Genomic DNA, 14,572 nt, shown 5'->3' with positions numbered 1-14,572 from the left:
TATCTGGTATTCTCATTATATCAGGGCTGACTTAGATAAATTTACTCTTGCTAATTTCGTGTTAATAGAGGCTATTGCAGTTAACCATATATTTAACCTGTTTTTTGCCATTACATTATCCTTATGAGTCCTGAATGTTTTGTTGTTAGTTTGAGCATTAAACTTTAACTTGTAATTTTACCTAACTCTTTTGTTTTGAACCTGGAACTTTACGGGACAGTAGTGATTTTTAGTATTCTCACACGGCCATACCACGTTGAGTACACCGCTTCCCGTTCGATCAGCGAAGTTAAGCAACGTTGGGTCTGGTTAGTACTTGGATGGGTGACCGCCTGGGAACACCAGATGCTGTTGGCATCCCTATGTCAAGTGGGGTTGGTGGAGGATTCGTGCCCCTCCCTGTAAAACAATTAACTCTAAGCCCTTGGCCACCCTGTCTGGGATACATGGCGTCTGGCAATGGATGGATGGATGGACTTAAAGTGTACATTATCTTTCTCTGTTCCGTAACATAAATTTGGCGACCTCTTATCAGGATATTCAGGATATTATCATAAGGATATTGCTTGATATTTTGTGACTGTGATTTATTCATGATGTCTACTATTACTACGCTTGATGAAGCCAAAGATTTTTTGTCAAATGTGCAAACAGTGTGTGATGTAGAAAACAGAACAAAGAATGAACTTAAGCTTGTTGCTCAACAATTGGGAATTGCTGTTCGCTCTCATCATTCTAAAGATCAAATTGTTGACATGATTAATGAAAGCTTGTTTAATGTAACTCCTCCAAATGAGCAAACGCAGACTGAATTAGCTAAGTTACAGCTAGCCCTGCAGGAGGCTCATGCTAAGGAGGCTGAATTTCAGGCAAAAGCTCGTATTCAGGAGGCTGAGTTTCAGGCAAATGCTAAGGAGGCTGAGTTTCAGGCTCGTGCTAAGGAGGCTGAGTTTCAGGCACAAGTTGAACTTGCTAGGATTCAGGCAGACCATGAGTATCGCATGAAACAAGGTGGAACTGGATCATCTAGCTCTGATGATTTTGATGTGGCTAAAAATGTTAAACTTGTCCCACCTTTTAATGAATCTGATTTAACAAAGTATTTTCTGTTGTTTGAGAGGGTAGCTACAGGTTTTAGTTGGCCCAAAGAGTATTGGCCAGTACTCCTTCAAACTGTTCTCACTGGTAAAGCTCAAGTAACTTATGCATCTTTGCCTCAGGATCAATCTGATAATTATGATGTAGTTAAGAGCTTGATTCTTAAGGCCTATGAGCTTGTTCCTGAAGCCTATAGAGTAAAATTTAGGACAACTTATAAGCAAGATAAGCAATCCCATGTTGAGTATGCAAAAATCAAAGAAGATCTGTTAGAGCAGTGGTTAAATTCTTAGAATGTGGGTTCTGATTTTGACAAATTTAAGCAGATGATTTTGCTGGAGGACTTCAAAAGGTGTATTAATAAAGATGTAAGCCTGTATCTTGATGAGAGCAGAATAGATAATTTGTCTGATGCTGCAGTCTTAGCTGATGAATATGTTCTCACTCACAAGAGATATTCTAGAGAAAAAGGGAAAGCTGAGAGAAAGTACGTTGCCTCTACTCAGAGTACAGGTAACAGGAAAGAGAATAAAGATGATGTTTCTCAGGAAGTAAATACCAGCTTCACCTCTAGATTTCAGAAAAGTAAATGTACTTATTGTAGTAAGCTTGGTCATACTACGGAGAAATGTTTCAGGAGACAGCGTGATGTGAACAAAAAGAAGTCTTTAAATATTCAGTCAATTGGTCTAGTGTCCACTCTTGAGAGTTCCCAGAATTCTTTAACTGAGTTAACTGAACCTGCTTTGAGGGGTGAATTAAATTCTCATGATGAAGCTCCTCTTTTGAGCAGTAACGTGGGTGACACTCTCAAGAGTTCATGTGCTAATTTCCTGTCTGATGGTTTTGTCAGTCCTCTGGACAGTAATGACAGGAAATCAGTTAAAATATATCGTGATACAGGTGCTTGCCAATCCCTTATGCTGACCAGTGTTCTAGGCTCTAATTTTAATTCCTCTGATGAAACTGTAATCTTACAAGGTGTAGGGAATAATTACTTCTCTGTCCCTCTGTGCAGAGTGAATTTAGAGTCTGGTTTTGTTAATGGTTCCGTTATGGTTGGGTTGGTTGAGACACTCCCAGTGTCAGGTGTAACTTTCTTACTTGGAAATGATATTGGTGGAAGTCAAGTGTGTCCAGCTCCTCAGTTGTCTAGTGAGCCAGTGGCTGCGGCCCAGGATTGTGATGTCCCTGATGTGTTCTCTGCATGTGCTGTCACTAGGGCTAAGTCTAAAGTTACTGGTGACTTAGAGGATAATGATGATGATGATGTTATCCTAGCTGACACTTTTCTTGCTAATTTGGACCACTCACCAGATGAGGCAGTACCCCGTAGTGTTGATAATTTGTCTCGTCAAGAGTTGGTTGAGTTGCAGGTTGCTGACCCTGAGTTGAAAGGTCTAGCTAACTCTGCTTGCAGTGAGGAAGAGTCAGCCGGTGCTTCTACTTGTTATTATATAAAGTCAGGAGTACTTATGAGGAAGTGGAGACCCCCAACAGCATCAGCCAACTGTGAATGGGAGATTGTACATCAAGTTGTCATCCCTCGTGTTTGTAGGCAGGATATCATTAGAGTGGCTCATGATTCCAGTTTGGCAGGACACCTTGGAGTGAGGAAGACTGTGGCACGCATTTTGAAACACTTCTACTGGCCAGGTATCTTCAGGGATGTTTCCTGGTATTGTAAGTCTTGTCACACCTGTCAAGTTGTGGGGAAGTGTAATCAGACCGAAAAGGTTGCACCTCTAGTTCCCATTCCTCCTTTTGAGGCGCCATTCACCCGTGTGTTGGTGGATATTGTGGGCCCTCTTCCTAAGATTTCTTCAGGATTTTCTTATGTGTTGAACCTGATTGATATGGCTACTCGTTATCCTGAAGCTATTCCACTTAGAAATATCTCAGCAAAGAACGTGGTTAAGGAAATGCTAGGGTTCTTCACAAAGTTTAGTCTGCCCAAGTCAGACCGGGGAAGTAATTTCATGTCAAATGTTTTCAAGCAGTCTCTGAAAGAGTTGGGCATCACCCAGATCACGTCTTCAGCTTACCATCCCCAGACTCAAGGAGCGTTGGAGAGATATCATCAAACACTCAAATCGATGCTCAAGAAATACTGTTTGGAACATCAGAAAGACTGGGATAAAGGTCTTCCATTCGTTATATTTGCCGCAAGAGAATCTCCAAATGAATCACTGGGCTTCTCACCCTTTGAACTACTGTTTGGCCATGAAGTAAGAGGACCCCTTAAGCTACTCAAGGAATGCTGGCTGTCGGAGGAAGATGACGTCAACCTGCTGGAGTATGTGATGAAGTTCAAAGAACGGCTGTCCACTGCTTTACAGCTGGCGAGAGAGAATTTAGGAGCTGCTCAGGAGAATATGAAGACTTGGTATGATAAGAAGTCCAGGTTACGCCACTTTCAGCCAGATCAGGTTTTGATTCTGCTACCGGTGCATGGGCAACCTCTTCAAGCCAAGTTTAGTGGTCCTTATTTCGTGGAGAAGAAACTCAGTGATGTCAACTATGTCATCGCCACACCAGATCGTAGAAAGAACAAGCAACTTTGTCACATCAACATGCTAAAGTTATATCACAGGAGGGACGAAAATAACCCAGTCTGCACCGTAGCTGTTCCACCCGAGTCTACAAGTGAAGTTCTTCCATGCAGCATGAGCCTGAGTGATAGTTTGGGGAAGAATCCTGATATCATGAATGATCTCCAGACTAAGCTTTCTCACCTAGCTCCCAAGGAAAGGCAGGAGTTTTCGGCATTACTACAGGAGTACCCACAAGTGTTCCGTGCCACTCCAGGAAGAACCACTGTGTTGATGCATGATGTCGATGTTGGAGACGCAAAGCCAATTAAACTGCCTCCTTGCCGTGTGGGCCTGGTGGGGGTTCCTCTCATCCAGAAGGAGCTTGGCTGCCTGTTGGACCACAAGATGATTGAGCCCTGTCAGAGCGAGTGGAATTCTCCTGTCACTCTGGTCCCTAAGCCAGGGGGGGTCACAGCGGCTTTGCATTGACTACAGACGTGTTAATCAGATAACCAAAACAGACACTTACCCTCTCCCTCGTGTGGAAGATTGCATAGACAAGATCGGAAAGGCTAGGTACATAAGTAAGTTTGATTTGTTAAAGGGATACTGGCAAGTACCCATGACTGAACGTGCTAGGGAGATCTCATGTTTTGTAACACTAGGAAAGACTTTTGCATGTTCTGTAAAGCCATATGGTATGAAGAATGCACCTGCCACATTTCAGAAGCTCATGAATGTTGTAACAGAGGGTTTGGCAGGGTGTGTTGTTTATATTGATGATGTATTAATCTTCAGTGACAACTGGAAAGATCACCTATGCCACGTCAGTAAATTTCTTGAGCGTTTGGTTCAGGCTAATCTTGTAGCTAATTTATCAAAGTGTGAGTTTGGTCAAGCTAAAGTTCAGTACCTTGGGTACGTAATTGGTGATGGACATGTTGCACCACCAGGAGCTAAGGTTCAGGTTATAAGTGATCTTCCCAGACCTAAAAGTAGGAAAGAGCTACAAAGATTTTTGGGAATGGTAGGTTAATACAGGAGATTTGTTCTTAACTTTTCATTTCTTGTATCACCACTTACAGACCTACTGAAAAAGGGAGTTGAATTTGTCTGGACCGATAACTGTGAATCCTCTTTCAGTAAACTTAAAGCTACCCTATTAAGTCAGCCAGTGCTCGCTACTCCAAATTTTGCTAAGCCTTTTAAGATGGCTGTTGATGTAAGTGATACAGGAGCTGGGGCTGTTTTGCTGCAAGAGGATGATCAGGGTATTGAACACCCTGTATCTTATTACAGTAAGAAGTTCACTACACCTCAAAAGAACTACTCAACTATTGAGAAAGAGCTTTTGGCCTTGATTTTGGGTTTACAGCATTTTTCATTTTATTTGTGTTCTGGTTTTGACCCCATAGTCATTTATACCGATCATAACCCACTGAAATTCCTTAGTAAGTTTAAAGATAAAAATCAGAGATTGACAAGATGGAGTCTACTTCTTCAGGAGTATTCATTAGACATACAACATGTCAAGGGGAAAGAAAATGTTATTGCAGATTGCTTATCTAGACTTTAGACAGATTGTTTTAGAGTAATAAGAAATTTCCTTTGTAAATTTCTTTTTTCTTTGTAGGGAGGTGTTACATAGCCAATGATTTCATCATCCTTTGTGTAATTCTAACATACAGTATGCTGCATGTTTGATCACGAGCGTGTTCTACCTCACTCCCCCCGTCCTCCCTTATAGTAGAGTAAGTCGTTCTTTCTGTTGTTCAGAGCAGGAGTGTCAACTCTTTGTCCCCTCTGTCTTCATTTGCGCGTCCTTCTTACAAGTTGTATCGAGCTCTGCTGGCCCTTATATAATGAGCTCAGTCTCTGCATTATTGCCACTTAGATCTACTCCTCATTTTGTTCACATCTCTGTCCTCCCCTCTACAGTTGTTATTATTGTGAGTGCTCAGGAAGTCTCCAACCATCTAGCAGCTGTGTAATTTGAGTATGAGTGTTATTACATTTTTTCTTGTACTGTGTAGCGTAAGGTGTTAATTCTTAGGCCTAGTAAGGTTTTTGTGATTCATGTGTTTTGGGTGTCAGCCCTTATTAATAATAGTTTGTATCTGTAATAATATATCTTGCATTCACTGAGTATTATCTGGTATTCTCATTTTATCAGGGCTGACCTAGATACATTTGCTCTTGCTAATTTCGTGTTAATAGAGGCTATTGCAGTTAACCATATATTTAACCTGTTTTTTGCCATTACATTATCCTTATGAGTCCTGAATGTTTTGTTGTTAGTTTGAGCATTAAATTTTAACTTGTAATTTTACCTAACTCTTTTGTTTTGAACCTGGAACTTTACGGGACAGTAGTGATTTTTAGTATTCTCACTTAAAGTGTACATTATCTTTCTCTGTTCCGTAACAATATATATATATTCTCATTTTATCAGGGCTGACTTAGATAAATTTACTCTTGCTAATTTCGTGTTAACCCGCGGCGTCCCGTCGACGTACTTCCATGTCCTCACGTTATGTCACTGCCAATCCTGTTGACGTACTTCAACGTCCTGCAATTGCAAGGTTCATAATTTCCACAATTTTCAAAATTCGCGCGAGATTTTCGATTCACCCACGTACCTAAGCCTTCCCTACCTCTCCCCAAGCGGGCAGCGTCCCAGACCCCGCTTGACCTGCGCTCGCCCTTGTCTTGGTCACTCACCTGTTAGCAGTGACCCAGGTCAGACATGGCGCGTAAAGGTCTCTCAGACGACGAAATACAATCCGCCCTGGATGCCTTCACTGGAGATAGTGATTCTCCACTTGATGATGATGTGGTGGATCAAGATTATGTGCAGCCTGAGGAGGAAATAACAAGCAGTGATGAGGAGGTCCCTTCGCCCCGGAAAAAGCGGTATGTCACGTATCGTAAGGCAAAGGAAGGCCAGCCTGCACCCAAAACACCTGCATGGACCTCTCTCCATCCCCTAGAGAGAGATTCTGATGAGGACGAGGATGAGGACGATGACGATGATGGCGGCTTAGGACGTGATGTTGCCTCGTGGTTGGGGAAGGAAAAAATCTCACCCCGAGGATCAGAAGGTGGGGCGAGAAGGCAAATAAAGTATGGCCTAGTGTTTTGTCTGGGGAAGGCGAAAGTGGTGTGGTGGGAGTGCGGGGTGAAAGGGAAGTGGTGTGAGGGAGGCAGCACGAGCACGTGGTGCACGTAGGCCTAGGGGAAAGGAGGTGGAGCCACTCCCCAGCACGTCTTTCGCCATACAATATTTCCAAACTTCCTCCACACAGCCCCAGGATGTGGGGAAAGGAAGGAAAGGGAAGGGAAAGGGTAAAGGAAAAGGGAGAGGAAAGAGAAGTGCGAGTGATGAAAGGCGCCGCTCTCCACCTCCCCCACCACCACCAATGTTGCATTGTGCCTTCAGCCATGTTTCAGAGAGTACCATAACTTCCTACACTACTGAAACTGTGTGGGATGGCGATATGATGCTCAGTATAATGGTAAGGCCAGTCAGTATGTGCCAAGTCTTATATAAACTTGAAACGGATGTAATGTTTGCAGGAAAGTAATGTATAAGTTGAGAAATAGTGTAAGTTGAACGAAGTGATATGAAAACTACACCCGCTGTATAAATCTGCGAAAATATGACGCTCAGTATAACACTCTGGTCAGTAAATATGTGATAGCAAGAATATAAAGTGGAAACGGGTGTAATGTTAGCATGAATAAAACGTATAAGTTGAAAAATAGTGTTAGTTGTTATAATTGATGTCATGAGTACACCCACTGTGTAAATCTGCGAAAATATGACGCTCAGTATAACACTCTGGTCAGTAAGTATGTGATAGCAAGAATATAAAGTGGAAACGGGTGTAATGTTAGCATGAATAAAACGTATAAGTTGAACAATAGTGTAAGTTGTAATAATTGATGTCACGAGTACACCCACATTCAGGTCAGTAAGTATGTGATAGGAATTATATAAAGTGGAATTTGTTGTAATGTTAGTAGTAAGGTATTTTATAAGTTGAATACTAGTGTAAGATGAAACAAATGATATCGCGATAACACTCCCTGTGTAAGTACACGCTAATATGACGCTCAGTTGCATCGTAAGTTCTGAAATTATGTGATATCATTTATATCAAGTGTAAACATGTGCAATGTTAGTGGAGAATTATTATATAAGTACAAAAATAGGTTGTAAGTTGAAATAGTAGTCATAGCGACTTCACCGTGTGTGTTATTATGCGCTATTATAACGCTATATATTTACGTAAGGCCTGAAATTATCTCAAAACAGTTCTATAAAGTTGAAAAGTGTATAATGTTATTAGAAAAGTATTATGAAAGTAGAAAAAACACAATACGAGTTGAAACAACAGTCACAGCGAGTTCACTCACTACGTAAATAAGCGCTAACATTACGCTAAATGTTATCAAAAGGCCTGTGAATACGTAAAAACAGTTCAGTAAAATGTAAAATGGTATAATGTTATTGTAGAAGTATTATGTAAGTAAAAAAAATGATATGTATCATGATTTTCGAATGTTAGCGATTCATCGTGACCAAGTTGCCCGATTTTGCTCGTTTCGCACGATGGTACAATGCTTATTTCTGCTCTATTTTTGTATAAAATCCAATATACTCTTTTATCACATGTTTTTATGTTTGTAATAAATACATATCTACTTACTTTCATTGGTTTCCCAGACTTATAATACCATAGAAAACATTAGAGGCTCAGACCGCCTACGGAGAACACGGGGCCAGGTGGGACCAAGGCATACCTGGTTAGGGTAATTAGGGACCCCGGGGACCAATTACTTTGCCACCGACCATTGTTTCTGACCAAAAGCGAAAGTTTTAGCAAAAAAAAAAAAGGGTCGAAAAATGGTCAGGATTGGGGGGTACCAGTGGTGAAAAAGTGGTCGGGACGGGGCGGGTTAATAGAGGCTATTGCAGTTAACCATATATTTAACCTGTTTTTTGCCATTACATTATCCTTATGAGTCCTGAATGTTTTGTTGTTAGTTTGAGCATTAAACTTTAACTTGTAATTTTACCTAACTCTTTTGTTTTGAACCTGGAACTTTACGGGACAGTAGTGATTTTTAGTATTCTCACTTAAAGTGTACATTATCTTTCTCTGTTCCATAACAATATATATATATATATATATATATATATATATATATATATATATATATATATACCTAGGCTGCTTCCCCCAAGGAAAGGGAGGTAGCCGAGACAGGACGACACACTTCCCATTTACGCATCCATTCAAACACATTCATTCGCATTTTAGCCCCAAAAGGGAGAACAGACAGATCCTCACCGCACCACACCGCACAAGGGTCAACTGCGCAATGCAATCAGTGACATCAGCAGCAGGGCCCGACAGCAGAGCTGGTTTACCCATGCCACATCATAACAGACCCATCCCCTTACCCGCACCTGACCTGACTAGCTGATCAGACCAAATGCGGGAGAATATCACTTCAGGGCTGCGTCATCATTTATTCATTCACAATTTCTCTCCATTTATTTCTGTCACGCACAGCCACTCTTCCTTGCTCAACAGACATCCCTCTCGCATCAGCGCTCTGTTCACACTGTCCATCCATCCTATTCGTGGTCTTCCTCTCAGCCTTACACCTCTCACATCAGATCTAGTTATCTTTTTCACCAATCACTCATTATCCATTCTCTCCATATGCCCAAACCATCGCAACGCCCTCTGCTCAACTCTACCAGCCATCTCCCGAACAACTCCAGTTCTCCTTCGCACTTCATCATTTCGCACTCGATCCATACGCGTCACTCCATACATACTCCTCAGACACCTCATCTCCATTACATTCAAACTTTTCCTCTCTGTTACACCCATATTCCATGTTTCAGCCCCATATAACGCAGTCGATACCACAACACCCTCATACAGCCTTCTCTTTACATCCATTCTAAGCGAACGACATCTAAACACTTTTTTCATTCCTCCCAGCACCTTTCCTACTTCATTTATTCTAAACTTCACCTCTGCATCTAGTCTTCCATCCACAGCAACATGTGACCCTAGATATTTAAAACACTCTACCTCCTCAAGCAACTCGCCATTCAAAACTATATTCATCCCCCTACCATCTACCAACCTCGTACACTTCATCAATTTACTCTTATTCTCATTTACTTTCAATTTCCTCCTTTCACACACCCTTCCAAACTCCTCTACCAACTGTCTCAATCTCTCCTCTGAATCAGCCACCAGTGCAGTATCATCTGCAAACAGCAGCTGCTTCAGATTCCACTCTCCACCATCAACATTCACCAGACTCAGACCTCCACCCTGTGGCGGGGGGGACACAATCTGGCCGCACTATAGGGTGGTACTACTACTCTGCGGCATGGTTCTGTTAGGAAGAATACTGCCACCGTATTCCCTGCGTGTCGTAAAAGACGACTAAGAGTGGCGGGGTGAGGGGACTAGGGACCCCCTCCTCTGTTTTTTAGTTCCTAAAAAGAGACAGGCCAGATATATATATATATATATATATATATATATATTCAGGTCCAAAATCGTCTGTTGTTGTAAACTATATACTAAACCTCTATAGCACAATGGCCGACCAACAGGTTAAAAGCATAAATCTGTCCAAGGAACTGTTTATGCCCCTTACATCACTTCTGAACAGTGTTTCATTATGGAAGGAGAGTATTTATTGGCGCCATTGCAGCTGACCGAGACATTATGTAACCTACTCTGGTGGGAAAACCTTATTTTTTTTTTTCCTCATAGGTATTTGATTTGACATTCTTTTGCTTGCTTTTTCTTTTCCTTCATTCTTATATTCTTTTTATTTTTGCATGGAAGTGTGAATGGACATAGATCCAGCATCAGTGAGTCTCCGCTCGCAACAGTTGTATCTTTTCCCTCCGTTTTTTTTTTTTTTCCTTCTCTCTGGCTCTCTCCCCTTTTCGTTTCCTGCCCTTTCAGCTGTCATATATAACCTCCTCTTCCAAGGACAAAGGGAGGTAGTCGTCGCAGGAACCGTGGGTTAGAGTAAGCCAATAAGAGGGCTATCTAAACAGTAGGAATAAAATGCAATTTTAGGTTTCCAATAAAGTGGCTTCCCTTCTCCAAATTCCAATATTCCATTGCACGGTCGTGTAATCAGACAATATTTCATACATTGAACCAGGAAGGTTTCATTTTCTTTGGATATCTTTGGAAGCCGATAAATCAGTCTTTATTCTTAGTACATTCATAATCACATGTGATCTATCTTTCGACTACAGATCTGCTCAAAAGCAAAAATCATTAAACCATTTAGTATGGTGACGTCCTTATTCTTCATTTGTCCTGTGGTCAGATTATTTTAAAGGAAGGTCTCATAGGAAAGTCTTAAGATTTGTTTGTTTGTTTTTTAATAGTATAACAGGATGGAAAAACAAATGAATAAAGAAAATGATCCATATGCCAGATTACTGGTGTCCTCCATTCATAAAAAATCTGTAATAGTTGGACTTGAACAGCAGTAGGTTGAAGTTTGGGGGTAAACCACTCTGAGGAAGCGAGTTCCAAAGAGATGCAGTTCAGGGAATATAAGAATTCTAATAGGCAAAAGTTCTGCAATATGGCAGTGTGGCAGTCCAGTCATTAGCGCTACCAGATGTCCCGGTAGCATGAGGGAAGGCACGGAGAGGTGACACAATGGATGCAACTTGAATAAGCATTTGCCACAAAAGTATCAATAAAATAATGAAAGGGAGGCAACATTCGTTCTTACCTAATCAGGAGGTAGTTCATTTTTTTTTTTTTAATGTGACCGACTCTGGGCATAGGCTTCACAGCCTGCTTTCAAGGCCCAGTAGTTCTCCTACGTACCATACACCTCTACATGTCACCACTTCGGCGCTAACACCCACCGTCCATACTGAATACATGCTAGGGCTGTCTCATACAGGACTGGTGTATTGGTATTAGCAGGGGTATTTTTACGACAAGTCGGCGGGTCTTCTGGTAGATCATTAAAGTCTGATATTTATGAAATTCAAATCTTTAAACTGTTCCCTGCCCCAGCGGGATTTGAACCCGAGTCCGATAGGACTGTTTTGGTGATACCTTTCCACATCCATTCCACAAGGGTGAGCAATATTCGAAGTGAGAGCACACATGACTATTATAAATTATAGCTAGCTGCTCAACAGGGAAGAAGTTACGGACTCTGTACAATAATCGAAGTTTCTTTGACAGTTTTAACACCTAACATGAGAGGTCCAGCAGGGGGTATTGTTAAAACACTAAGAATTTCAATACTTTTAGAGATAGGAATATTAAAAGCATTAAAGGTAATATAAGAATCTGTCAATATCTGCTAATTAGTAAATTGTATATTTTTTATTTTAATAGCATTAAATGAGGCAATGTTATCGTCTCCATTCAGTGATCTAAGATAAATCTTGTTTTATGGATATTGCTCTACTGAGTTGTGAGTTAGGGATACTGAACTTTGTGAATGGGTTTTGAGTGTGAATGAACTGTGAAGTGTTGAGTCATCTGCACATGAATGGTTGGGATTATGGGTGACAGATAAAGAGATCATGAATACGAATTAGGAAAAGGGTTGGAATCAGATCTTATCCTTGTGGCACACCAACATTGAGTGGAAATTGGAATATACATCACCTACTTTTACTCTTAACCTTTTGTCGCCGAGATATGAGGAAATCAGAGAAACAAAGACGTTAAGCCATTGCAAGGGAGTTTGAATAGACGGGGAATGGTGCCACACTTTGTCAAAAGCTTTAAAAATAGCAAGGTCTAGTGCACGAGTTTCTCCATGTCGGTCACTTGACTGTTGAATGATATGAGTTCAGAGACTGAATATATCAATAGTGGACCTTTTGTGGCAAAAAACATAGACTACTGTTCATCACTAAGTTGCTGGAATCAAGATGATTATCTGTGTGCTTTATTAACTACAGTCTCAAATACTTTACCAAGGGAAGACGTGATAGTTATTGGTCTGTAATCAGAGGGGTCAGAGGAACTTCCTTTCTTTGGAATTGGGTGGATATTGACTTCTTCCCAAGAATCAGGAAATGAAGAAGTACATGTGCTTATTATGAATACTGTAGTTTAGCTAGAACAGGACCAAGTTCAGGGGAACACTTTTTCAAATCTATCTATCTATCTATCCATCTATTGCCAGACGCCTTAATCTCATACGGGGTGGCCACAAACAAATCGCCTCCATGTCGTCCTGTCCCCCGCCATTTCACTGCCTCGCTTCTACCTCACACCCCTCTCTCTCTCATATACCTCTGCACTCCATCCCTCCATCTCATCCTTGGCTTCCCTCTCCCTCTCTCCCCCTCCACCTCACTCACATACACTTTCCTCATCAGTCTCTCACTCTCCATCCTCTCCACATGGCCAAACCACCCCGGTGTGTTTCTCCTAACGCTTCCTATCACATCCACATTCACACCACAATGCTCGTTCACATCCTCATTTGTCAGTTTGTCTCTCCATGTAACTCCACAAGCTCCTCTCAAGTAATTCATCTCCACTGCTCTCACTCTTGACTTGTGTCCCTCCAAAAAGGTCCAAGCTTCACTTCCATACGTTAGAGCTGGTATCACAAAGCTGTCATGAAAAACTTTTTCACTTCCATGCTCACTTCCCTGTTTCTTATCGCTGCTTTCAAGGAACCAGCAACATTTCTTCCTTGTTGTACTCTTTCAAGCACTTCACCCTCCAAACTTCCATCCTTACTCATCACACAACCCAAGTACATAAACGTACTCACATTTTCCATTTCCTCCTCATCCAACCTCACTGTACATTCACTGACTTCACTTCTCTCGAAGATCATAACTTTACTCTTCCTTACGTTCACCTTTAGATACCGTTTCTTACACTCTCCCAAACCATCCACTAAGCCTTGCAGCTCCCCTTCGTCTTCATTTAACAACACAGTATCTTCTGCAAACAACAGTACAGGGAGTTTCCAAACACTGCCCTCTCTCATTAAGGCTACTCCAACATCCACTTCCCTACCTTGTACCTCTTTAATAACCCCATCCATGAATAGATTGAACAACCATAGAGACATGACATCCCAGCTTCAATCCAACCTTAAAATAGAAGAATTCACTCAGTTCACAATTCACACTCTCTGAAGCCTTACCACCCCCATACATACTTTTCACAGCATTCAACAACTTTCCATCTGCTCCGTATATTCTTAATATTTTCCACAAGCCTTGTCTATCCACCCTGTCATATGCTGTCTCCAAATCCATGAAGGCTGCATACAACTTCTTTCCCTTCTCTAGAAACTTTTCAAGTAAAGATCATAGAATGAATATCTGATCTGCTCAACTTCTTCCCTTTCTAAAACCTCCCTGTTGTTCTCCAATTAATTCCTCTGTTATTTCCCTAACTCTGACAATAAGAATCCTACCATATACTTTTCCTCTTACACGAGGAAGATATATGTCCCTATGATTACCACACACTTCTTTTTCCCCTCTTCCTTTGTACAGGGGAATAATTATACCTGACTTCCAATCATCCGGGACTCTATCTTCCTCCCAGGCCAATCTGCACATCTTCCACATCCATTCTACTACTATTTCTCCCCCATGCTGCAGCTTTTCACCACACACTTCATCAATTCCTGGGGCTTTCCACATTTTGACTTTCTTCATTGCTTCTACAGTTTCCAACCTACTGATTTCTTCCTCTCTTCTCACATCTCTCCTTCTCCCAGCCATTCCCCAGCCACTTATCCTCGCATTACTTTCATCCTCTATGTTCAGCAATTCCTTAAAGTGTTCTCTCCATCTGCTCACTTCTTTCTTGCTTCTCCACTAGCAATGTACCATTTTTATCTTTCACTCCCCGACTAACTTC

General features: G+C 41.4%; 1 non-coding gene across 1 annotated transcript; it reads left to right on the top strand.

Annotated features, from left to right (window-relative positions):
* Positions 1-238: 238 nt before the first annotated feature.
* On the top strand, positions 239-357 carry LOC145416368 (5S ribosomal RNA). The gene has a single exon (XR_013900259.1). It is a non-coding gene; the product is annotated as a 5S ribosomal RNA (ribosomal RNA).
* The last annotated feature ends 14,215 nt before the right edge of the window (positions 358-14,572 follow it).

This window comes from Coenobita brevimanus, chromosome 105, assembly GCF_032717465.1.
Source record: "Coenobita brevimanus isolate Jiangsu-jjx chromosome 105, ASM3271746v2, whole genome shotgun sequence".
Lineage (NCBI taxonomy): Eukaryota > Metazoa > Arthropoda > Malacostraca > Decapoda > Coenobitidae > Coenobita > Coenobita brevimanus.
Note: the sequence above shows the minus strand (reverse complement) of the source record. Positions and strands in the feature narration are given on the sequence as shown.